This window comes from Anolis carolinensis, chromosome 3 (genome assembly GCF_035594765.1).
Source record: "Anolis carolinensis isolate JA03-04 chromosome 3, rAnoCar3.1.pri, whole genome shotgun sequence".
In the NCBI taxonomy this organism is placed as follows: domain Eukaryota; kingdom Metazoa; phylum Chordata; class Lepidosauria; order Squamata; family Dactyloidae; genus Anolis; species Anolis carolinensis.
In genome coordinates this window covers 40,399,832-40,425,534 of record NC_085843.1, presented here as the reverse complement: position 1 = coordinate 40,425,534, position 25,703 = coordinate 40,399,832, and the positions used below count along the sequence as shown (strand labels likewise).

Sequence of the window (25,703 nt, the reverse complement as noted above, 5' to 3'; positions counted from 1 at the left end):
TATCGATGTGAGGCTGACCAGACGGTAATTGTTTGGGTCGTTCTTTTTTCCCTTCTTGAAGACAGGGACCACATTCACCCTCCTCCAATCTTCTGGGACTTCTCCTGTTCTCCAAGAACTCTCAAATATGATTGCCAGTGGTTCTGAAATAACTTCAGCTAGTTCCTTCAGTACTCTTGGATGTAGTTGATCTGGCCCTGGTGACTTGAATTCGTTTAGAGTGGCCAGGTGTTCTTGGACAACTTGTTTCCCTATTTGGGGTTGGATTTCCCCAAATCTTTCATCCATTTCATGTTGCTGAGGTTGAAGATGGCTTTCTTTTTGTGAAAAGACCGAGGCAAAGAAGGTATTAAACCTTCTTTTCTCTATCCCCTGTCGCCATCACCCCATCTTCTTCTCGCAGAGGCCCTATCGCCTCCTTTTTCTACCAACGTAAGCAAAAAAGCCTTTTTTGTTGTTTTTAATGTCCCTGGCTAGCCTGAGCTCATTTTGCACTTTAGCCTTGCGAACCTTTTCCCTACAGGAGTTGGCTATACGTTTGAATTCTTCTTTGGTGATTTCTCCCCTTTTCCACTTCTTGTGCATGTCTCTTTTGAATCTTAGCCTGGTTAGAAGTCCTTTGGACATCCATTCTGGCTTCTTCGCACGTGTCATTTTTTTTTCTTTGTTGGCACTGTTTGCATTTGCACCTTGAGTATTTCACTTTTAAAAAACTCCCATCCATCCTTAATTCCCTTGTCTTTTAATATTGGCGTCCATGGAATGCTGCTCAATATTTCCTTCATTTTTTGGAAGTCAGCTCTCTTAAATTCCAGATTGCGTGTTTGACTTGTCTTAGTTTCGGCCTTCCTTTGTATCACAAACTGCAGGAGCACATGGTCACGTGACCCTAAGGATCCAACCACTTCGACTTTATTGATCAGGTCTTCCACATTTGTTAAGATTAGATCAAGAGTTGCGAATCCCCTTGTTGCCTCTTCTACCTTCTGGACTATAAAATTGTCTGCAAGGCAAGTGAGGAATTTATTGGACTTTGTGCTTTTGGCCAAGTTTTTTTCCCAGCAGATATCAGGATAGTTGAAATCTCCCATGACTACTACATCTCTTCTTTGTGCCTGTTTGGTCAGCTGTTGACAAAAGGCTTAATCAAGTCCTTCATCCTGACTCGGGAGTCTGTAGTATACACCCACAACGAGATCTTTTTGAGTCCCGGTTCCCTTGATCCAGATGCTTTCAAGCTGGTTTCCCGGATTATAGTCTTGCATTTCTTCTGCAACGTAACTGTTTTTGACATATAAAGCTACTCCCCCTCCTCTCCCCTTGGTTCTATTTCTGTGAAAGAGGTTATAGCCCTCAATGACTACATTCCAGTGACGGGAGTCATCCCACCAGGTTTCAGTGATGACTATGACGTCGTACGTGTGGTGCTGTGCTAAAAGTTGGAGTTCGTCTTGCTTATTTCTCATGCTCTGTGCATTAGTGTAAAGACATGTAAGCCCCTGTGACCTTCCCCCGAGCTGTTTATTTGGGATTATTGTGCTCTCGGTAATTGGTCCTTGCTGTATTTGTGCAGCCCTCCATTGAGCCTTTTGGCGGTTCCCTGTGGTTGTGGGTAATATAGTGTTTGCCAGCCTGTTGTTCCCTTCCCCCAGTGGATCTAGTTTAAAGTGCGCCTGATGAGGTTTGTGAGTCTGTGTGCAAAAATATGTTTTCCTACTTGGAAGAGTAGGCCATGGTCAAGTAAGCCAAAATGCTCCTCTTGGCACCATTTTCTGAGCCAGTTATTGACCTGTACTATTTTTCTGGCCCTTGTAGGGCCATGTCCTACAACTGGGAGGAGGGATGAAAAGATCACATGTACATTACACAGTTTTAGCTTACTTCCGAGGGCTTGAAAATCATTTGTGATCTTTTGAAAAGTATGCCTAGCGGTATCATTGGTTCCTACATGAATCAACATAAGGGGAGATAGTCAAGTGCTGGGAATCAATATTTCAATCACATGGAAACCACACATTTACAAAGTGTTGCTCCATATTCCAGGAGTGCTGATGAATTAATACTGTACAGTCACTAAGAAACCATTGTACCACTATACCAAGGCAGTATACTAACTGTAAATCCCAGGAACAGAAAGAAACAAAAGGGAACGTCCAGTAACAAGTCTGATTTCCTAGCTGCTATGCCCAAAGAGGTACTTCTGTTAAGGGGGCCAGGTCTTCTGCAAAAGTAATTGAGATAAATCTAAAGAGAAAAGACCGAGCACACCCATAGTATCTTGACACGTGTTTCTCAACTGTTCTGCCATGTCTATATCAATTTCACAGAATCATAGAATAATAGAGTTGGAAGAGTCCACATGGGCCATGTAGTCCAACCCCCTGCCATGCAGGAAAAGCACAGTCAAAGTACCCCTGAGAGATGGCCATCCAGCCTCCGTTTAAAAGTTTCCAAGAAAAGAGTTTCCACCACACTCCGAAGCAGAGAGTCGCACTGTTGAACAGCTCCTACGATCAGGGAGTTCTTCCTAATGTTCAGGTGAAGTTTCCTTTTCTGTAATTTGAACCCATTGCAACTAATCCTAGTTTCAAGGGCAGCAGAAAACAAATCTGCTCCCTCTTCCTTATGACACCCTTTCACATATTTACACATGGCTACCATGTCAATTTGAGAATTTTCTTTTTAACTGTCATAGAAAATGTGCATTTAGATACATAACATGTTTTTAAAAATGTAAATATATGTTCTACAAAATAAGACCTTTAAAATATTTTGAGCAATGGGTTAAGTCAAGGATTGCACTGGAACGTATTGGAAGTGCCAAATTTAATGAATTTTATAGGGTAGAATTTTGAAGAAGTTGGCCTGATTGGAATGGCTCCAATTGTAAATGTAGACATGATTCCTACTCCATCTCAAACTAAATAGCCAAAAAAAACCCCCAAAAAAACAAAAAACAAAAAAATCTTAATACTTGTGAGAAATGGGTTTCAGAGTCCCTTTAAATATTAAGCTAAAACCTCTTAAACTGCTTATTTTAATTCAGAATATCTTTGCTGGTATGTTATTTCAGAATCTTACATCCAAACTTACTCAAAGAGCCCATCTGCTCAGTTACACAAGCTACTGCAATAACATCAGACTGGTCCTTCACTTATTACACTACAGATATTGACACCAATTCAAGAACACTCTGTTTCTCTCTGTGTGTCTTCAAGGCATTCAGTGGTCTGAGTCCAAGTTATCTTACTGAAAGCTTGAAGCACCAAGATGAAGCACATGGTTGACAGGTTGTGAAGGGCTCATCCAACTTGGAACAAATTATGGAATGAAATGGCAGAAGTCTCAGAGAGCCACCTCAAAAATCGTTTTCTTTTTCCTTCAAATACAAAGCACATTTATTTGGACCTTGACTTTGTTAATAAATCCCCATATGGCAAGAAGCATAAAACCATTTAAAAACCTACAGTTTTTTTTTCCTTTTGGAGGGGGAAGAGGAGAGACAAGGAGAAAATGAGCTAGACATGATGGATACTAGTCTTGTTATTTGATTAAAGTGATCAGATAGTGCAGGGGTGAGAGCAGTATGAAAATCTTGAATAGAACTAATATAGTTGAAAAGAATCTGATAATATGATTCATTTAAAGATACAGATAACTACAGATAAATAGGGCTACAATATTGTTATTGTACTTTTAATAGAATTTGTATTCTCTAAAGCTATAACTGAAATCTCTGAAGTCATTATATGTATTGTCTTCAAAAGTAATTATTATTCAGCCTAGTGGATTTCTAAGATGTGAGAATACTACATGGTATTATTATAGAATTTCAGAGTTTGGTGAGAACCATATTCCTGTTTCGTTTCAAATCAAATAGTAAATGGAAGTATTTTTCCATTGATGGAAGCTAGATTGCGCCTGTGTGGTTAATCACAGACAATGCCACTTCATTTTTTATGAAACATGATAGAAGTTTTTTTAGCCTTTGTTTCATGCAACCTCATGTCACTATAACACTGAGTGCATTATAATGTTTAATGCTATAAGAATAGTCACAAATGCAAATTAATGACTGCATAGTAAAGTTTGATAAAGACTAAATTACCTGTCAAAACTTCTTGGGTTTCTTCAATTTAATGGTAGATTTATTATCATCTTTGTTATTTAAAATGCTAGCCATGGCCTTGCACCCATACAAATAAAATTATTTTAAAAAGGAAATGTGGAGTATTTCAGCTAGCCTTTGACAGTTTGGAAGTTTTAAATGCTTTAAAAATGAATCTACTGGCATACATTTCCAACAGCTATTGATTGCACGTTCATTATTAGAAATGTATTCATAACTCAAATCAGTCATGCTTTTTTGGTTGAATAACTTTCTGGCTGCATTTCTCCCTTTTTAGACAATGATATCCATGCCCTTCTAAGAGACTACAACGCACTACAATGGGGTTCTTCCCTCAAACCAGCTCATGATATTGCAAATCCAGTGTCCTTCAAATAAAAAGATAGCGAAGACGTGAGAAGAGATATTGGGAGGATGGGCCGGTAAAAGGTCAGGAAACAAACGCAAGGAGGCCGGAGGAAGGAAATAAGTAGATAATCAGTTGTGAAAGGGAAAGTTTACTGAAGAGAATGTGAAGAATGAAGTTGAGGAACAAGAGCAAAAGTCTGAAATATTATTATATTATATTTGTACCCCACCCTTCTCACCCCGAGAGGGACTCAGGACGGCTTACAGACCATGGCAAATTCAAAGCCACATTCCATATACAACAGTAAATATAACATATCAAATTAAACAGTAAAAATATAAGTACAATAAAACAGTACAGTTAAACTATAAGTACAATAAATAACTAAATAAATAAATAACAGGGAGCTCTGGCATGGACTGGTCCATGAGGTCATGAAGAGTCGAAAACGACTGAATGAGTAAAGAAGTACAATAAATATAAATACAATAAAATAGCTTAAAAGCATACATTCAATCCCAACCAAAGTGGGCTGATGGAATATAAGCACTCAAACTGAAAGGCAGCAGGCGAAGTGTGGCAACTCCGAGAACAGAAGCACTTTGCTGGTACTAGATTGTAATAATCCAAGATAGACTCTTAAAAACACATTTTATAGTAAGTATTACGCCAGCTTATGCTTGTGGATTATATGATTAATTGTGGCTGTATTGTTTTAAATGTTTCTAATGGTTTTCATGTATTTTATTATTTTATTTAAATGTTTATTTTGATTGTACATTGTTTTTAAGGCATCAAATAGTTGCTTATGTGTAAAACTGCCTTGAATCCCCTTCAGGGTAGTGAAAGGCGGGGTACAAATGTTGTAAATAAATAAATAAGTATCTGCACATAGCACACAGAAGGGACAATTGTTATAGTGATAAAATATATTTTGACAGTAGAATAAAACATATCTCAGCTAAGTACCCTCTGACAGTGAAGATCCTATTTTTAAAATCTTTTATACCCTCAAAAGTTAAAATGTTTTATGAAAGGCTTATCAGAACTAGTTGTTTCATTTTACATGTCCCTGTTGTCAGTTTTTAATTAAAAAATTAAAATAAGTTCAACTGTTGTCCTTTTTTCTGTGGTGTTGGAAGCCATCCCTATTCTCCCTGTCCCTGGTATATATTAAAATTATTTACTTTGTTTGGATATAAATCAATAACCTTGATAACACACAAAGAAAATTCTTTACAAATCATTGCTTCATGAAGGCAAGAATAATGTTATGTAAGAGGTACACCTATCACAGAAGAAGCCTTCCATTGTTCTTGGATTGTAATAGAAACATTTCAAGTTAAAAATTAGCTAGATATTTGAATGCATGGGCAATACAATTCACTACTAAGTTTGTTCTTGGTTACTAATACAGTACATACCAAGATATATATTTACAGGCAAATCTGTATGCAAACTAGATTTGTAAAGAAGCACACTCCAGTATTTAAAAAGTCTTCTTCAAACAAGAGCTATAACATATTCACCAGCCAAGTACTTCTGTGGCCTTGCACAGAATATGCATTTAAGAAAGAGAAATTATGAGGTCATGGAGAAGAATTATAGTTGGAATAGTAATTTGTTTCTCACATAATTCAACGGCCATATAAATGTAACAACAGCAAAATACTTCACTGCATACAGTGGTCTCAGAGATATCTATAGCATGTATTCCTATATCTTAAACAAAGAATATATATTGTGGGCCTTTGCTATATATGATGGGTTTGGTTCCAGGGCACCCCCCCCCCCCCCACGTTCCAAAATACATGGAGGGCCAACTGTACATAATTACTTCCCAGAATAAGGTCTAAAAGAATAATTGTATCCACACCAAAATTACAGCTGTATTATAACTCTCAATATATGCGCTGTCAGACTGAGTTTAGATGCAGCTTGTTCCTCTTATTGTGTCTTAGCAAAGCCCTTGGTGCGCATAAATCAGGTGGAAATGTTGACCATTTCCACTACCTTGGCAGTTACGTCTCCACAAAAGTCAGCATTGACACTGAAATACAACACCATCTGAGCTCTGGAGCGCAGCATTTTTTCAAATGAAGCAGAGAGTGTTTGAGGATCGGGACATTCGTAGGGATACCAATATGCTTGTTTATAAAGTTATTGTCCTCTTATCCCTGTTATATGCCTGCAAAATGTGGACTGTCTACAGACATCACACTCGAATTCTGGAGTGATTTCATCAGTGTTGCCTCCAAAAAGATTCCTGCAAATCTCTTGGGAAGACAGGTGGACAATTATCAGTGTGCTGGAAGAAGCAAAGACCAATAGCACTGAAGCAATGATCCTTCGTCATCAACTTTGCTGGACTAGCCACGTAGTCCGAATGCCCAAGCACCGTCTCCCAAAGCAGTTACTATATTCTCAACTCAAGAACGGAAAATAGACTGTTGTTTATTTATTTTTATTTCCAATATTTCTATCCCGCCCTTCTCACCTGTTGGACAGGAAAAGATATTTAAAACTGGCTTAAAGCTAACCTTAAAAACTGTGGCATAGACTCAGAGAACTGGGAAGCCCTGGCTCTCAAGCGTTTTAGTTAGGGTTTAGGTGTTACCAACAGTGCTGTGGAATTCGAAAAGGTACAAATGGAGGGTGAAAGGAAGAAACGTGTCAGAAGGAAGGTGTATCAAGCCAACCCCTGTCAGGATCACCTTTCATCTGGAAATTGATGTTCTCACTGCAAAAGAACATGCAGATCAAGAATAGGTCTCTACAGTCACCTACAGACCCATCACCAAGATCCTACACTTGGAAGGCAATCATACTTGGCCACGAGGGATTGCCTATGATGATGATTTGAACACAACCCATGACTGTATTCCTGGTTGGGCTGCCCCCTTCTGCTTGGAGGAAGAATTAGGTGAGTCTAGGAAAGTAGCAGTAACCCTAAGAGCATTTTTCAGAACAGATTAGACATCCTGGTGATGCTGTGGCCTCTACCATGAATCACTCTGAGATAATAACCTCAATATTGCTAACACAGAACTGTCACATTCTCTCACCCTCAGAGGAAAGCACCAGCGAATAAGCTCACTGGCTGATGTAATCGGGTCGCAAATCTGTAATTGTAGCAGTAGTGAATGACTGAGGATGGTGCAATATCGCTGCCTTGCAGCGTTTTAATTTTTATATACTTTTTATCACGTTTTTATCATGTTTTAATTGTTTTGTTTTATAGTATATTTGTTGCTGGCCCTCGTGGCAGAATCTAAGCCGCTCTGAGTCCCCTCGGGGAGAAGGGCGGGGTATAAATGCATGTAATAAATAATAAAAAAAAATAAACCCTCTCTGAACAAATCTTGCCAAGGAAACACAGTGGCACTGTAGGGTCACCATAAATTAGAAACAACTTTTAAGCATACAACAATGTCAGAACCCTGCTACTAGAGCCTGGATGTGGCTCTGAGTTTCAGGGTCACTGACATTGATAAGACACCTGCGGCTCAGGACTCGGAGAAGAAACGGTTGCTGGACTTGGCGGGGAATTTGCGCGGGGTTTTACTGAGCGGGAAGAGACTTTTCAAATGAGGGGGAGGGTATATAAAGGATGGTTGGCCGGAGCCTCCCATTCTTGGCTTCTTTGATGTTCATGTTTCCTACAGTAAAAGTTTCTGGTGATAACACAGAGAGTCTCGTGTGTTCATTCAGGAGCGGCTGTGGTGAGCTGACACAACAACATCTGATATGTACAAGTACAAAGAACACTGGACCACAGAACTGACTCACAGTGGAAATAATTGAAATACTGATGCTACAATACCTTTCTCTCAATCATATCAGTTGTTGGGCTCCATTTTATAGAATATCTTAGGAGTTAATTAAAAAAACTTCAGTGGGAGTAAAGCTAAGCCAATGCTAGATATATTTATGAAAAACACATTTAAAAAGAACATTTATTTCAATGCGTAACTCAAGGACAATTGATTATTTTTCATGTTACAGATTACACAAGCGATGGGATGTCAAAAACCTTTAACTACTCAACTAAACACACAACGTAATTTGAAAGAATATAAGGTTTAAGATTCATATGTTATATTGATTTTTTTAGTTTACATAAAAGGCAATAAAACTCTTTTATTAAGAAGTATATTTTCATTCAGACATATATCAGTAAAATAAATGGCCTTCCTTTAATAAATAGGTGCAAAAATATTCTGTGTATGTTGACTTCTTAATTCAAAATATATCTTAATTAAATATGACCACCTTAGAAATTAAATGTGATGGCTACCCAACTAAAATGCATTTCTAGTTTCCATTTGCAACCACATAGTATCATCAAAAATTCCAATCTTGAGTGCTACTCAAAATATAGAAAAACTACTTATGACCATGTAACAGAGTGACTTGACCTCACCACTTGACCCTTCTAGTTTTCTTGCATTAGACCTACATTTACAGGTGTATCATGTAAAATATTTCCATTCATGTTCTAAACATATTCAAAAACTGAGTTCTTAATGAGTGCAAGTCTGTTATGTCAACACAGGAGAGGGAGACAAAGCATATAAACTTCAAGGTTAGCTAGAAATGTAATATATTAGAGAACCATGCAGTATGCATTCTATCAATGCCAACTGTTAGAGTTAAACTCACTGAGAAAGGAATTAAATTCCTGATTATCATTGCAAAGACTCTTTGGTCTCCTGCAGCATCTGAATTCTAATCCAATGGGAAATGGATGAACATCTTTTCTACCACTGGATCCATAGCTCTCCCTATCTAGAAAGGACTGACTTCTGACTTCCTTCTATTATGGCTTTCTACAATTTCTTTTTCTTCTCTCATAGATTGGACTACAAGTCCTTAAATTTCTTCAGAAAACAAAATATTGTGCTGTTTTAAGTACTGCACAACTGAGAGTGAATTCTGACCTCCACAACAACAAAAAAGTGACTTGAGGTAGTCATCAGAATTTACAGAATACTGATCATTGTTTTGAAAAGGAACCCTGATTATTTTGATAAAGAAGGTAAATGTCCAAATGAAGCCATTTGAAAAATGCAAAGAAAAAGGCTCATTTTTTCCCTGTGAAAAGAAAATATTGCACAGAATAAACGGAGAGTTGAGAAATAGAAGAAGTCCACAAACCTGGTGTGGCAGGTCAGATTCCACTCCTCTCACAACACCTCCCTCCCAAATTTTACTTCCACCTCCTTATTACATATACTGTATACATCATCACCCGTGTAGCTTCTGTGATCGTTTTCTTCTGTTGCAAAAGGAAACTCTATCTTGCCTCTTGTACATTGCTAGTACACTACCCATCATCCTTTCTCTAGTTGTGATGGTATTCATAAAAAATACAAATACCGCATATACTTTTCTAATGCACAAATATGTAGATGAAATAACCATCTGCAAATATATCACATAACTGCAAATACACAATTTAAATACCACACTCCCAAGACAAATGAATACAGAGTGAATCCTTTCCAAAAAACAAAAAACAAAAACCAAAACTATGGGTGCATCACTTGTAGAATTAATACAGTTTAACACCACTTTAGCTGCCAATATTCAATGCTATGGAATCATGGACATTGAAGTTCCACAATGTCTTTAGCCTTCTCTGCCACAGAGCGCTGGTGCCTCATCAAATGAATACTAATAATAATAAGCATAATAATAAACATAATAATAATAATAATAATAATAATAATAATAATAATAACAACAACAACAACAATTCCTAAATGCTTGGGAAGTGTTCAACTTGTGATTTTGTGATACGAAATCCAGCATATATATCTTGTTTGCTGTGTCATACTGTGTCTTTGTGTCAATAATAATAATAATAATAATAATAATAATAATAATAATAATAATAGCAGTAACAATGCACATTATTTATATTCCGCTTTATCTGCTTGGAGAGTCTCAGAGCGGATTACAAAATACACATATAAGGCAAACATTCAATGCCTTTTACACAATGAACAACAACATACAATACACAGACACAGTTAAAGGTCTTCCCCCTTTTCATCTCCGGCGTCTGGAGGCGATGCTCAACTACGGTCATGGGGAAGTGCTCTTGTTCCATTTTTCCATGCCGAGGAGTCTGTTGTCTGCAGACATCTCTGATCGTGTTGTCGGCATGTCTGCATATCTGCAAGGGGCATCCTTTTACCTTCCCGCCAAGACGGTGCCTATTGATCTACTCGCTTTGCATGCTTTAGAACTGCTAGGTTGGCAGGAACTAGGGCTGACAGGCAGGAGTTCATCCCAACTCGTGGCTTCAAACTGCCAACCCTCAAATTGGCAGATTTCCTGCAGCTAGAAGTTTAATCCGCTGTGCTACCGCGGCCCCATTGTATGGAATCCCAGGATTCCATAGCTTTGAGCCATGGGAGTTATAGTAGTGTCAAACTACATTCATTCTACAATGCAGAGACACCCTTAATCTCTCTCTCTTTTTCTCTTTGAATCTTTTTTTTAAATCATGGATCTACCCCAATAAGAATCTGTCTAACTCTTCATTTAACTTTTTCTGTCTTCTTCTTTTCTGAAAGTAGCACCCATGAGGTGGCTACCTCAAAAAGCAGGGTTCCAGGAATGATGTGTTGTTGTTGTTGTTGTTGTTGTTGTTGTTGTTTTTATTGACACAAAGACATAGTATGACACAGCAAACGAGATATATATGCTGGATTTTGTATCACAAAATCACAAGTCGAACACATCCCAAGTGTGTGATGTATTTTCGGATGATGCGTGCAGACACCAGTAAGGTGGCCTTTTGCAGTTGTTGTTGTTGTTATTGTTGTTGTTATTATTTTATTGTATGGCACAGCAAACAAGATAGATATGCTGGATTTCGTTTCACAAAATCACAAGTCGAACACTTCCCAAGTGTCTAGGACTGTGTGATGTATTTTCGGATGATGCGTGCAGATCCCAGTAGGGTGGCCTTTTGCAGTTGGCAGATCGTGATTTTTTCGATGTCTATTGTTTCCAAATGCCAGCTGAGATCTTTTGGCATGGCACCCAGTGTGCCCATCACCACCGGGATCACCTGCACTGGTTTCTGCCAGAGTTTTTGAAGTTCAATATTGAGGTCCTGATAGCGGCTGAGTTTTTCCTGTTGTTTTTCGTCAATGCGACTGTCACCTGGGATGGCAACATCAATGATCCCACCCTTTTTCTTTTCCACAACTGTGATGTCTGGTGTCTTGTGTTCTAGAACTTTGTCAGTCTGGATTCGGAAGTCCCACAGTATCTTTGCGTGCTCATTTTCCAATACTTTTGCAGGTTTGTGATCCCACCAGGTCTTTGCTGCTGGGAGGTGGTACTTCAGGCATAAGTTCCAATGAATCATTTGGGCCACATAGTTGTGCCTCTGTTTGTAGTCTGTCTGTGCAATTTTCTTACAGCAGCTGAGGATATGATCAATGGTTTCGTCAGCTTCCTTGCACAGTCTGCATTTTGGGTCATCAGCTGATTTTTCGATCTTGGCCTTAATTGCATTTGTCCTGATGGCTTGCTCCTGGGCTGCAAGGATCAGGCCTTCTGTCTCCTTCTTCAGGGTCCCATTCATGAGCCATAGCCAGGTCTTCTCCTTATCAGCTTTTCCTTCAATTTTGTCAAGGACCTTTCCATGCAATGTTTTGTTGTGCCAGCTGTCAGCTCTAGTTTGTAGTGTGGTTTTCTTGTACTGGTTTTTTATCTGCAGTCCATTGAGGAGTTTCTGATTTTTGACTTCAATCAAAGCAGGTTCTTCACTTTGCTTTACATATTCTGCCAGGGCATGTTCTTCTTCTTTGACTGCTTGTTTTACTTGTAAGAGTCCTCTGCCCCCTGAGGGTGCAGTGAATGATGAATTGTCATGAGTTTTCTTGTTTTTCTGTCCAAGCTGTCCAGTTCCGCCTGTGTCCAATTTATAATGCCAGCAGTATATCTTATGACAGGTATGGCCCAGGTGTTTATGGCCTTGATAGTGTTGCCTCCATTGAGCTTGCTTTTGAGAATTTTTCTGACCCTTTGTGTGTATTCTTTACTGACCGCAGTCTTCACATGTTCATGCTTGATGTTGTCCAGCTGTAATATGCCCAGATATTTATAGGCCTCTGGCTGGTGACACTTTATTGTTTGGCCATTAGGCATATTTATGCCCTCACTTTCAATGATTTTTCCCTTCTTCAATGCCACTGTCGAACATTTGTCCAAACCAAACTCCATGCTGATATCAGTGCTAAAAATTCAGACAGTGTTGGTCAAAGACTGGATTTCCGTTTCCATTTTCCCATATAGCTTCAGGTCATCCATGTACATCAGATGTGAAATTTTGTGAGATTTCTTAGATGTTTGATAGCCGAGATTTTTTTTTTTGTCAGATTGTTGACAGAGGGATCATGGCAATAATGAAAAGCAGAGAAGACAATGAACCTCCCTGGAAAATTCCTCTTCTGATGTTGACAAGTCCATAGCTTTCATTTCCAACAAACAGTTCAGTTTTCCAGTGCTCCATCATGTTTTCAATAAAGGTGCCAACGTTTTTACAAATCCTGATGGCATCCAGGCATTTGATTATCCAGCTGTGTGGGAGTGAGTCAAAGGCCTTTTTGTAGTCAATCCACATCATGTGAAGATTAGCTTTTTGGCTTTTACAGTTCTCCAGAATCATTTTGTCAATCAATAACTGGTCTTTTGTGCCCCTGCTTTTCCGTTTGTTGCCTTTCTGTTCATCTGGCAAGATGTGTTTTTTCTTCAAGATAGTCTTGAATTCTGTCAGCTATGATGCCAGTCAGTAGTTTAAACATAGTGGGCAGACAGGTTATTGGCCTGTAGTTTCCTGGTGCTACTCCTTTTGCTGGATCCTTCTGTATCAGGTATGTTCTTCCAGTTGTTAGCCATTCACTGATACTTCCATTCTGCAGCATCTCATTGAATTGTTGGGCCATTTTTCCATGTAAACTAATCAGATGTTTGAGCCAAAATCCATGAAGTTGATCACTACCAGGCGATGTCCAGTTTTTGACTTTTTGCGCTCATTTGCTGATTATTTCAGTTGTTATTTCCATCTGTTCCATTTTGTTCTGTGAGAATGTATTATTATTATTATTATTATTATTATTATTATTATTATTATTATTACCCCCCCCCCCAGCTTTTTCTCCCCTGAAGGGGGTTCAAAGCGGCTTAACATAAAAGCATCAGTCTAGCCATTTAAAATATATAAATATAACATTCAAACAGGATTAAATATAAATAGTATTTTTAAAATCCCAGTTAAAAATCATTAAAACAAATTCAAAGTTAAAAACCACAGCACCCATGAATTTATCTTAAGAACCTTCAGCTTTAATGTACTGCTCACCTTCTCTAGGAAGACCTGTACTACTACTGTCTCACTCTTTCTGGGGGACATGGAAAGAGTCTCCTCGAAGACTGAGTAAATCCAGAGAGGGGTCCCCTGGGCAATGTTTCTTGTAAATGGCTAATCTTTCAAACCCAAAAGCATTGCATTGCTTTTAAACATGTTTTTTAACATTTTAAATGTGTTTTATCTCTCCACAAATGGATGAATACCAAAGGTCTTTATCAAGACCATTGCTAACGGCTATGTCTATTAATATAGAAGGTTTGTCACTTGCTACGGAAGAGCAATTAGCCAAAATGTCTGAGGACATCTCGTGTGACATCTTATGCATACAGGAAACACACAGAGACATCACAATGAGAAGACCAAAAATTCTTGGAATGCAACTGGCAGTTGAACGACCTCACAGACAATATGGTAGTGCCATTTTTGTATGATGTGGTACAGCAATATCTACAACATCTCTCACAGAAGTAAACAACATTGAAATCCTATCTGTGGAACTGGATAGTTGCAGTGTGTCTTCACTCTATAAACAACCTGGGGCTGAATTCTATTTTACACCCCCAACCAATTGCCACAATCATGAAGTCCATTTTATTGTGGGAGATTTCAATAGCCATAGCTGTGTCTGGGGCTATGACGAAGATGATAGAAATGGCAAAGCAGTTCTAATATGAGTCGACAATAGTAGAATGAGCCTCCTTCATGACAGTAAATTACCACCATCATTTAATAGCGGCCGATGGAAGTGTGGTTATAACCCTGGTCTGATTTTTGTAAAAGAAAGCATAATCCACCAATGCATTAAAAGGGTATTAAACCCGATACCTAATACTCAACACAGACCAATATGCTGCGTAGCTTATGCAGCTGTAAGACCAAAAAGTGTCCCATTCCGCAGAAGATGTAACTTCAATAAAGCTAACTGGATAAACTTTACAGAGACCTTGGAAGCAGCTATTTCTGATATAGAACCTTCTATAGAAGGCTATGATCTGTTTGTAGAAGTTGTGAAAAGATCCTTGAGGCTCTCAATCCCTAGGGACTGTCGCACAAGCTACCTACCAGGCCTAAATGAAGAATCGTTAAATCAGCTATAGGAATATCTCAGACTATTTCAAGAGAATCCATACAGCAATGAGACTACAGCAGCAAGCCAAAAACTATCTACAGCCATAGTTAATGCTAAGAAAGACCACTAGATAGAGCTGCTTGAGAACCTTGATATGTCCAAGAGTAGCCGAAAAGCCTGGCAATTGCTGAGACGCCTGGATAGTGACCCTCTGGTCAGCTGTGGACACGCAAACGTAACACCAGACCAGATAGCTCACCAGCTAATTCAGAATGGGAAAATCAACTGCAGCAGAGTAAAGATGAAAATCAACAGGGTGCCAGAACTTGAAACCTACCAGTTGTCTTCTCCTCTAAACCTAAAAGAACTCAGAGAAGCTATCAAGCGATGTAAAACTGGTAAAGCACCTGGCCTAGATGACTTAATGATGGAGCAAATCAAACACTTGGGGCCCAAAGCTGAAAACTGGCTTTTGAAATTCTACAATCAATGTTTGGCACATAAACAGATTCCCAGAGTATGGAGAAAAACTAAGATCATTGCCATTTTAAAACCTGGTAAAGATGCTTCCAATGCCAGGAACTACCGACCAATCTCTCTCTTATGTCATCTATATAAAGTATATGAGAGAATGCTATTAAATCAATTAGGACCTGTCATCGAACCTAAGCTTATTGCACAACAAGCAGGTTTCAGACCAGGGAAAAACTGTACAGGTCAAATTCTTCATCTGAGTGAGCATATCGAGGAAGGCTGTGAGAAAAGATGCATTACGGGAACAGTTTTTGTGGACCTTACGGCAGCCTATGATACGGTGCAACATAGAAAAATGCTGGAAAGAACCAAAGGTATAACAGGCGATATTTACAAATTGTTGTTGGAAGAAGTACAGGATCGGGATCATCTTAAAGAAATGTGGGAGTTAGATTGTAATAAGGAAATACACCCTCAAAATTGGAAAGGAATGTGGAATATGAGAATATCAAAAAACATGTCTATAAGAATAAAAGAGAATTATTACAAAGTGGTGTGGAGATGGTACCTCACACCAATTAGACTAAATCAAATTGATAAGAAATATTCTAAGCAGTGTTGGAGAGGCTGCCAAGAAACTGGAACATATATACACATGTGGTGGTCTTTTAAATATGTTCAAAATTTTTGGGAAAATGTATTTCAAGAAATAAGAAGAATCACCAAAACAGAAATAACAGGAACGCCTGAAGTAGCACTATTGTCATTTATCGATAATAATGAAATATCAAAAGAGCTACATGAATTAATTGCCAATCTGGTAACAGCTGCAAGGTTGTTAATAGCCAAAAAATGGAAAGAAGGGAGGGAGTACCAATTGGAAGAATGGTATAGGGAGATCTGTGATATCGCAATAAATGATAAATTGACATGTAATATTAAGATCAAAAGAGGGTTATTGAAAACGGATGCTTTTGGGAAGATATGGGGAAAATTTATAGAATACGTATATTTAGAAGGTAAGGGGAACAAACCTGTAATAGAAACAATGGAATTTTGGAAATAAGAATGGTAATCGGCTGGTCTGGAGTGAAGGGTAGGCACTGGGTGAGGGGAACAAGGGGAAGGCAGATAGAGGTAAATATAACAAGTATGCAATAGAATTAGAGGATGAATATATTATAGAAGTCAAGACATACATATTTCTGTATTATAATCTATTATGGGAAGTGGTACATACAAGAGAATATGGCAATGTTTGGAGGAATGGCATTCCTATATTATGTGTACTTGATTATTTCTAGTTTTCTTTTTACATTTTATATGTCATTAAATCACTCAAAAATTAAAATTTAAAAAAATTAAAAAAAGAAAAATGCTGCATAAAGTCTACCATATTACCCAGGACTTTGACTTTACAAAAACTGTCCAGACCCTCATGGAAAACCGCAGCTTCTATGTGGAGTTTCAGGGCAGGAAAAGTAGATGGAGGAGGCAAAATAATGGTTTACCCCAAGGAAGCGTTATTGCACTGACCTTGTTAAACATCTTCACAAACGATCACCCACAACCACCACTCTCCAGCTACTACAAAGATAACCACCTGAAGCCTAACCCTGCCAAGACACAAGTGTGTGCTTTCCACCTACGTAATAGTGAAACCAACAGGAAACTGAAAGTTACATGGGAAGGCCAAGAGCTCGAACACTGTTTCCATCCTAAATATCTTGGTGTCGCCTTAGACCGAACACTAACATATAGGAAACACTGCATGCACACCAAGCACAAAGTAGCTGCATGCAATAACATCCTGCGGAAACTTACTGGCAGTGCGTGGGGTGCAGACCCACAATTAATAAGAACATCAGCCCTGGCCTTGTCCTTCTCAACTGCTGAGTACTTACTTACTTAGGCGATCCCTCGTAGTTCGAGGACGATAGTCTTCCATCCTTGGTATCTTGGGGGTGGGTTCTTAGGTGGCTGAAGGGACCTATTCTAGACCCGCATATTCTCCTGCTGTGAGGACATCGGTTTCCAGGTGGAAGGCGGTCCCGGTCGGGGTTAGTTTGACGCTCCTTCCTCTTGGCACGTTTCTCCCTTAAGCCCTCCATTCGTGCCTCTTCGAACTCCGCAGCACTGCTGGTTACAGCTGACCTCCAGTTAGAGCGCTTAAGGCCCAGGGCTTCCCAGTTCTCAGTGTCTATGCCACAGTTTTTAAGGTTGGCTTTGAGCCCATCTTTAAATCTCTTTTCCTGCCCACCAACATTCCGTTTTCCATTCTTGAGTTCGGAGTAGAGGAGCTGCTTTGGGAGACGGTGATCGGGCATTCGGACAACGTGGCCAGTCCAGCGGAGTTGATGGCGTAGGAGCATCGCTTCAATGCTGGTGGTCTTTGCTTCCTCAAGCACACTGACATTTGTCCACCTGTCTTCCCAAGAGATTTGCAGGATTTTCCTGAGTCAATGCTGATGGAAACGCTCCAGGAGTTTGGTGTGACGTCTGTAGACAGTCCATGTTTCGCAGGCGTAGAGCAGGGTTGGGAGGACAATGGCTTTATAAACAAGCACCTTGGTCTCTCTATGGATGTCCCGGTCATCAAACACTCTCTGCTTCATATGGAAAAATGCTGCACTCGCAGAGCTCAGGCGGTGTTGTATTTCAGTGTCGATGTTGACTTTTGTGGAGAGATGGCTGCCAAGGTAGCGGAAATGGTCAACATTTTCTAATGTTACACCGTTAAGCTGTATTCCTGGCTTTGCAGAGGGATTAGCTGTTGGAAGAGCACTTTTGTTTTCTCGATGTTCAGTGAGAGGCCGAGCTTCTCGTATGCTTCTGCGAAGGTGTTGAGAGTGGCTTGTAGGTCTTCTTCTGAATGCGCACAGACTACGTTGTCATCAGGGTATTGGAGTTCTATAACAGATGTTGTGGTGACCTTGGTTTTGGCTCTCAGTCTGCTGAGGTTAAATAGTTTACCATCTGTCCGATAGATGATTTCCACTCCGGTGGGAAGCTTCCCATCAACAAGGTGAAGTATCATAGCGATGAAGATGGAAAATAAGGTAGGAGCAATAACACATCCCTGCTTGACACCTGATTCCACCTTAAATGGGTCACTTTGGGAGCCGTTGCTGTCCAAGACTGTTGCCATCATGTCATCATGGAGGAGCCGCAGGATGTTCACAAATTTGTCAGGGCACCCGATTTTTTGGAGGATGGTCCAGAGAGTGCTGCGATTCATTGTGTCAAATGCCTTTGCAAGGTCAATGAATGCCATGTACAAAGGTTGGTTTTGTTCCCTGCATTTTTCTTGGAGCTGTCGTGCAGTGAAGATCATGTCCACTGTTCCTCTGGAGGGGTGGAAGCCGTTCTGGGATTCTGGGAGGGTGTCTTCTGAGACAGGAAGAAGGCGGTTTGCAAGGATTCTTGCAAGGATTTTCCCGGCGGAGGTTAGAAGGGAGATACCATGATAGTTCCCGCAGTCTGTTCTGTCCCCTTTCTTGAAAAGGGTGATGATGGTGGCATCCTTGAAGTCTGCTGGGATTTTCTCGGTCATCCACACCTTTTCAATGAGCTGGTGGAGTTGTTGTATCAGCTCAGGTCCACCCTCTTTGAAGATTTCAGCAGGAATCCCATCAGGTCCACTGGCTTTGTTGTTTTTTTGTTGGCTGATGGCATTGCTGACTTCTTCCAAACTAGGCAGTGCTGCAAGCTCATCCCTGGTTTGTTGTTGCGGGATTTGTGAAAGGGTCTCTTCGGCCACATTGGAGCTGCGATTCAGCAGGTTCTGGTAGTGCTCTTTCCTACGTAGTGCAATTGATGTTTTGTCCTTCAGAATTTTGGTTCCATCTGATGAGCGTAGGGGCTGTATGCCATGGTTTCTTGGTCTATAAATGATCTTTGTGGCTTTGAAAAATCCCTGAGCGTCATGGATATCTGCAAGGTGTTGGATTTCTTCAGCCTTCTTTGTCCACCAGATGTTCTTGAGTTCTCTGGTCCTTCTTTGGACCTCAGCTTTTGCACTGGCATAGATCTTTTTCTTGGCAGCACAGTTGATGTCTCTCTGCCATGTTTGGAAGGCTTTCCTTTTGTTATCAATCAGCTGTTGGATCTCTTTGTCGTTATCATCAAACCAGTCTTGATGTTTCTTAGTTAGGTATCCAATGCTTTCATCGCAGGCTGTGATGATGGAGGTCTTCAGTTTGTTCCAATGTTCCTCAACATTTTCGGGGTGTTCTGTGGGTAGATGATCCTTGAGTGTTGTTTGGAGAAGGGCTCGTTTGGAGGGCTCCTGAAGGGCTTGGGTGTTCATTTTGCGCCTTGTTTTTCTTCCTTGGAGTCTGTGTTTGGGGACGATCTTGATAGCCATCGTGGATCGGATTAACCTGTGGTCTGTCCAGCAGTCATCAGCACCTGTCATGGATCTTGTGAGAAGCACATCGCGGCGGTCTCTGGCACATGTAATAACATAGTCCAAGAGGTGCCAATGCTTTGACCGAGGGTACTTCCATGATGTCTTGAGCTTGTTTTTCTGGCGTGTTGGTGATGACAAGGTTGTGCTCTCCGCATTTGGTGAGAAGCAAGATGCCATTCGAGTTGCTGTTTCCGACCCCGTCTTTTCCTATGATCCCTGGCCACAGGTCGGAGTCCCTTCCGACTCTTGCATTAAAGTCCCCCAGGAGGATGATTTTGTCCTCCTTAGGTATCTCCGATAGGATGGTGTCCAGCTGACAGTAAAAATTTTCCTTGATGTCTTCGTCAGCATCTAGAGTTGGTGCATAGGCGCATATGATGGTTGCCTGTTGGTTTTTGGCAAGGTTAATTCGGAGGGTTGAAAGTCATTTGTTGATGCCAGTGGGTGCTTCAGTCAGGTGCTTCACCAGGTCGTTTCTGATCGCAAAGCCAACTCCGTGTATTCTTCGCTCTTCTTCAGGCAGTCCCTTCCAGAAGAAGGTGTAGCCTCCCTTTTCTTCCTTCAGCTGTCCCTCTCCTGCTCTCCGGGTCTCCTGAAGGGCTGCTATGTCGATCTTAAAGCGTCCCAGCTCCCTTGCAATGATAGCTGTCCTGCGTTTGGGGCGCTCGCTGTCAGTGTTATCTAACAATGTCCGTACGTTCCGTGTTCCAAAGTTCATTTTTCTTTTTTGGCCGCAGAGTGGTGACCCCTCTGGACGCGGCAGTCCAGTCAGGGTAGGAGAGGCAGACTATGTTTAGGGCACCTTTTCTAGCCCCTTCCCCGTGTGGGGTGAGCAGAGCGGATCCTAAAAAGGGCTGCTCAGTCATGGATACAGCTGCCGGATTCCTCAACTGCCTCGGTCCTTGAGGTAGAATGACTGAGTCCATATCCACCGCCCATGTGCCAGTCTGTGACTAGGGGCTTCCAGATTTCACAGTCCTGCCCCCGTCGCCACTCGCTGATCGCCATGGGACTTTTGTAGGTTTGTTTTTATTTTTGTTGGAAGACGCCTGTGTGTGATTTTTTTAATGTGTGGAGATCGGTGCACGGCCGGTCAACACACAGTCTTCACAGAGTGAGGTTCCAGCAGTGGTGTGGTTAACACAACGAGAGTGGCTTCTCAGTCTGTTGCAGCCTTCTTCTGCCTTCACAGCCGTTGTAACATGTACCATGTTATCCTCCGCCTGCTCCGCCGTTGAGGTCTTTGGGTCTTCGGATTATGCTTGGTCTGGAACCTCCCCTGCGGCCACTCCTGGGAGTGCATCACTCCAGTGGTTGTGCCCACAGGTTCATCGGAACACGCAAGCCCCCTCACCATGGCAAGGTGACAGGCTGAGTATGCCTGTCCTGTCTGGCACAAGTCTGTCCATATGAAGCAAGTGAACATAGCACTGAACGAAACATGCAGAATAATCACAGGATGCCTTAAACCTACACCTGTTGATAAACTCTACAAGTTAGCTGGCATTGCCTTCCCAATGTGCGACGGGAAGTTGCTGCTAATTGTGAGAGAAATAAGGTCGAACATTACGAAAGTCATCCACTGCATGACTATCAGCCCCCTCCCTGTAGACTCAAATCAAGGAAAAGCTTCATGAGAACCACTACTCCTCTTGATGTTCCCCCAGAAACAGCAAGAGTATCCCTCTGGGCAGCTAAACCAGGCAATCCCAACTGGATGGCCCCCTGTGACGGTATGCCTCCAGGGGCAAACCAAGAATGGGCAACTTGGAAGTCCCCAATTAGACTCAGAAGTGGAGTGGGCAGATCAAAAGACAACCTGGCAAGATGGCACTACCTGGAGGAATCCTCCACCTTGTGTGACTGGAGCTGAACAAACAACTCCTCATATGTATGCTTGTTCACAATGCCCTGCTTCATGCACAGAGGAGGAGTTGTTGATAAAGCTACAGACAACGCAATTGCTGTTGCCCGCTTTTGGTCCAAAACCATTTAGCTGTTTGTGATTCCTTTCTTTTATCGCTTTTAAACGTATTTATTATGCAATGCTTTTGACACAAAATAAATAAATAAATAAATAAATAAATAAACTCTTTCTGTTGAGGTGTTCCCAACTTGTCCCAGTCCTATTCTTCATTTTCTATCACTTCATCTCATGCTACTGCTATCTGTTGCATTTCACCACTGAACTTCCAATCCTCCTCCTCCTTTGCCTTATTATCTGCTGTGACATGTCACTTCCTTGCACTCTGCCTCACCTTTTGCTTATCTATCATGGTCCTTGCACCTGCCACTACACTGTTCCTCGTCTTTGACTCACTTTGCATCTTTGCAATGTCTCATTCCTTCATTTCTATTAGATATGGGGCATTTGGGTTTCAAAAATAAAAAATAAAGATGGGTGGTTGGGGAGCACATACCAGACTTAAAATGGCATGGATGATGCATGTGGACAACATATTCTTTACTACTCAAACAAGGATGAAAAGGGGAATATCTAAATATGAACACTTACAGTAACATTGGGAGACAATGTATATCTGCTAGGAAATTAAAAGCACTGTACAAAATGTCTATGTGTGGAAGACTACTAAGAACATCTTAGGTAAAGGTAAAGGTTTTCCCCTGACGTTAAGTCCAATCATGTCTGACTCTGGGGGTTGGTGCTCATCTCCATTTCTAAGCCGAAGAGCCGGCGTTATCCGTAGACACCTCCAAGGTCATGTGGCCGGCATGGTTGCATGGAGCGCCGGAGCAGTACCTATTGATCTACTCACATTGGCATGTTTTCGAACTGCTAGGTTGGCAGGAGCTGGAGCAACAGCGGGCGCTCACTCCGCTCCTGGGATTTGAACCTGGGACCTTTCGGTCTGCAAGTTCAGCAGCTCAGTGCTTTAACACACTTCGCCACCAGGGTTCCTTAGGGTTAAGGTTAGGGTTAGAACATCTTACAGTATTCAAAAGTCTCAAATACTTTGCATTTTTCCACAATATAAAACCTATTCTTAATATATGTATAGTTAACCTGTACAAGTGTCTAAGATTTTACTAGGGCATTGCTTGCATTCTTCATGCATTCTTTCATGTTTGAAAAGTTACCAATCTTGTATGACAACAGAAAACATTTTCAAATTGCAGGTGGAATATGATTTTTTAATGCGGGTTTTCTCAATTACGCTTCTCTCCCAGTTACGTAACACATAAACCAGTAGCTGACAATCAGAAATTGAAGATTTACTATACATACAGAATCAGTAATATTTTGACAGATTTTTATTTTACTATTGCCTAGTTGGTAGTACTTAAGGGTATTAGAACTACCTTTCCTTGTTTCAGGGAGATGTTCCTACTGGGGAAACCGAAATAATTACTTTTAAAAAGCACAGTACATGATGTCTATATCAGTATAATTAATGACAGCCTTCGTCTCATACAGGAAATCATATAATGCATAAAACGAGTTTCCCACAATGTCACATAACTCTTGTCTCATATTAAGGTATCTTTTGTTCATTCAGTGTAGTTCTTTAGCAGTGCTTTAGAGAAAGTAATACAGTAGGGGTGGGGAAAGCACGTCCCAAAGGCTCCATATGACCGCAAAGGCTCCTTTTTGCTGAACCAGAAACTTGCAGATCCCCAGGGGCGATTATATAGATCACTCAAAGCCAGGAGCAATTAAATCTACCACCCAAAAATGGGGATGACAACATGCAAATATGCAGTCTAGGGGTGAACTTTGGTGGTAAACTGCTACCATAGTTATTCCATTTACCAATCATCCTAAGTGCTTGCCATGTTCACTGCTCACTTTACCTTCCAATGAAAAAAACAGGGAGTGAGAGGAAGTGGTATAAGTAGTAGTAGTAGTAGTAGTAGTAGTAGTAATGGTTATCTGCCTCTCGTCACAGCTCGAGGCATGAGAGACTGAACTACTTCAAAAGCACTGCCACCTGATCATAGTTGCAGAACTAACTACTCAATGCTGCAATTTAGAAAGATCATCAGTTACACAGCATGAGCAAAAAAGATGGAGCAAGATAAGTCAGAGACAGGGGAAGATAAAAGAGAGGGAGAGGTGAAGAGAGAGAGATGTCTCCAGAACCACCAAGCTGCATAAATGGCTACAGCAGCAGGAAGTTAGAAAAGACCAGTGCCACTACATAGTAATAATGGGAAGAAAAGCACAGGATAAGTGAGACATGCAGCGATGAGAGAGAGAGAAGAAAGGAAGAAAGCAATTGAGAGAGAGGGAGAGAGAGAGAGCTCCCCATCTTTGTAGCTGAAACAGTTCTAATACTTTTGTAGTTAGTGGAGGAATTTAAAAAAAAACATAGAGTGCCTGAGACCTTTAAGCCCATAGGTCTTGATGTTGTTCCACACCTTCCAATGCTCACATTCATCAAGTAAGAGCAATTTACAATTAAGCATAGTAACAATGTAAATTGCAATTAAGTTGGATGCAATTAATTAAGTTGAAAATAAAATTAAAGTTGGTGTTTACAGTAAGTAAGTTGGTGTTTATTTTATATGGAGTGCCTTTGTAAGCAGCCCCGAGTCCCTTCAGGGAGATAGTGGTGGGATAGAAATAAAGTTTATTTATTTATTTATTTATCATCATCATCATCATCATCATCATCATCATCATCATCAAGAAAAGTACTGAATTTGAATGGGAATTTGTTTAATAATTTAGTGTCCCTGGTGGCACAGTGGGTTAAACCCTTGTGCCAGCAGGACTGCTTACTTGAAGGCTGGGTTGCTGATCTAAAGGTTGCCGGTTCGAATCCAACCTGGGGAGAGCACGGATAAGCTCCCTCTATCAGCTCCAGCTCCATGCGGGGACATAAGAGCAGCCTCCCACAAGGATGGTAAAAACATTTTTAAAAATCTGGGTATCCCCTGGGTAACGTCCTTGCAGACGGCCAATTCTCTCACACCAGAAGTTACTTGCAGTTTCTCAAGTTGCTCCTGATACGAGAAAAACAAAAATAAAAACAGGTGTGCTTATAGATCTATGGGAAAAAATAATTAATTAGTCAAAGAAAAGAAAAACAAAGAAATATGCCAAAAGAACCAGAATCAGATTTTTGAACCCCAACAACAGGCTTGGCACCTTGGATTTAGAAGAAAGAATGGGGAATATTCTTTCCAATATTCTTAATATTGGAACAGTTGGATTCATACAAGAAAAAAAAATCAAAGGAAAATAAATATTACTATTGTTAATAAAAATTACACAAGACACAAGTTACAATGGATGATGATCCCAACAACTCTATAAATGGTCCCAATCAAATCCTTTAACATTGAGATAAGTGTATTGTATGTGTTTAGTAAGAAAGTGCTGTACACAAACATGGGACTTCTGCTAATATGTAAAACTTTTAATATTGAAATACAAAAGCTACTTGCTTCAGCTAAGGCTAAACTGAAAGTTTCCAACACTGAATGTTTGAAATAATTAGAGACCTTGATTTCCAAGTGAGGTATTTTGTCAACTTCGTGTTATTGCATATAGAAACAAAGATGCACCACAACATGCAAGTTTATATTTGACTAGCTTGGAGCCCCGGCGATGCCCGGGTCATTTGAGAAAGGCATTGTTTGCCTGTGTTCCAAGTGTAGCCTATATCCAATGTCAGCTGGGTTCAGTGGGTGCGGGTGAGCTCCAACTCCCATATGCAAGTCCCATCATCCAGTGTCCATCCCTCTCCAAACAGAGCCAGTATGTAGAATAGGTCATGAGGGCTCCATGTACCATGTTTGGTCTTGATCAGTCATTTGTGTGGGTCGCGGTGCTCTCAGGAAGTGAGTGAAGGTATTGGAAGTCCCATCGTCCATGGTCCATCATCCTCCAAACTGCACCTGGGTGTAGAG

At 40.6% G+C, this 25,703-nt stretch overlaps 1 long non-coding RNA gene across 2 annotated transcripts in view; it reads right to left on the bottom strand.

The window, feature by feature from the left end:
* The window catches only part of LOC103278414 (LINE-1 retrotransposable element ORF2 protein), a 313,002-nt gene that overhangs the window by 189,273 nt on the left and 98,026 nt on the right, over window positions 1-25,703 (bottom strand). The window contains exon 3 of one of the 2 annotated variants that reach the window (XR_010004939.1): window positions 2,850-24,794. The exons of the other annotated variant lie outside the window; for it this stretch is intronic. This is a non-coding gene — a long non-coding RNA (LINE-1 retrotransposable element ORF2 protein). Of the gene's footprint in view, window positions 1-2,849; window positions 24,795-25,703 lie in introns of those variants that run through there. 2 annotated transcript variants of the gene reach the window in all.